The sequence below is a fragment of the Aplysia californica genome, unplaced genomic scaffold (assembly GCF_000002075.1).
Source record: "Aplysia californica isolate F4 #8 unplaced genomic scaffold, AplCal3.0 scaffold00118, whole genome shotgun sequence".
Taxonomy (NCBI): domain Eukaryota; kingdom Metazoa; phylum Mollusca; class Gastropoda; order Aplysiida; family Aplysiidae; genus Aplysia; species Aplysia californica.
The window spans coordinates 695,105-696,184 of NW_004797388.1; the positions used below are offsets into that span (position 1 = coordinate 695,105).

General features: G+C 38.5%; 2 protein-coding genes across 2 annotated transcripts in view; one reads left to right on the forward strand and one right to left on the reverse strand.

The window, feature by feature from the left end:
* The window catches only part of LOC101864450 (peptide chain release factor 1-like, mitochondrial), a 22,758-nt gene extending 22,578 nt beyond the window's left edge, over window positions 1–180 (reverse strand). Inside the window, exon 1 of the mRNA XM_005095974.3 lies at window positions 30–180. The gene's annotated coding sequence lies outside the window, so the exon portion shown is untranslated. The remainder of the gene's footprint in view (window positions 1–29) is intronic.
* Window positions 181–205: 25 nt separating this feature from the next.
* LOC101864680 (transcription elongation factor SPT5) overlaps window positions 206–1,080 on the forward strand; it is a 37,697-nt gene continuing 36,822 nt past the window's right edge. The window contains exon 1 of the mRNA XM_005095975.3: window positions 206–301. The gene's annotated coding sequence lies outside the window, so the exon portion shown is untranslated. The remainder of the gene's footprint in view (window positions 302–1,080) is intronic.

Sequence of the window (1,080 nt, forward strand, 5' to 3'; positions counted from 1 at the left end):
TGGGTTAGCATACACTACTTGTAACTTACCGTCTTGAGACACTCTGATTCCTAACTGCAGAGCCAGATTATCCTGACTGACGACTGACAAAATAAAGTGACAAAGACTAAGAGCCTCTCAAGTCTTGGCTACTTTCGTTTTTAGGCCAGATGTTGTTCAATGTTGATTCAATGTCACACCGGAAGAGACTAGAGAGTCGATTCCAAATGACAAAACAATAAACATAGTATCGATATTACCTAGTTTCCTGTGTGAGTAAACTCCAAGGAAACTTTCTGTGGGAACCTTTCATTTTGACAAGGTTTGGATATTTTCTAGCTCACAAATTTCCTGTGAAGATAGCAGAGAAAATCATTATCTTACTTCAGTTCTTCTATTGAGTTATGAATGCACTAAGAATCTAGATCTATCTCTTGATTGTCCTTCAGAAATTAGCTATTCAGATGTAGTGATGTATTATCGATAGGGTGAAAAGAAATGAGAGCAGCAGGCAAGAGATGATTTAAGATAAAGATGTGATCACTTTGCTGCTCTTATTATGTCTTATATGTTTACTGTACGTCAGGTCTGGGTGTCTGAATTTTTGTAAAGTTAGATCTAGATTGTAATCTAGATCTAAGTGGGATCGGATATCCGGCTTAACTGTAGACAGTGAAAGATCTTGTCAGTTTGTTAGTGAAGTGTTTGTTGTAGATCTAGAATCTAGAGATCAAGTCTAGAATCTAGATCTAGATATCTAGATATCTAGATTTCTAGCTAGTTTGTTGAGACTGAGAATAGCGCAGGCGAGTCTTTTGGCTATTCTCACATGGTGTGCGTTCACCGTTATAGCCTAGATCTAGATCTAGATCTAGGCCAACCAGTTTTTTTGCGTTCACCCTGAACCACAGAATTCTACACTGTAATAACAGAATTGTAGAGAAGGAGTAGGAAGTGGCGGGTGAGAATAAAAATACGAACGATCTAATCTAGATCTAGATTCTACCTCTCACCCCGGGTGAGACTTGCCAGCGTGCTATTCTCACCCGGTGTGAAACAAGACCTGTTTTTCCTCATTTTGGAATACTGTCTATTGAAATT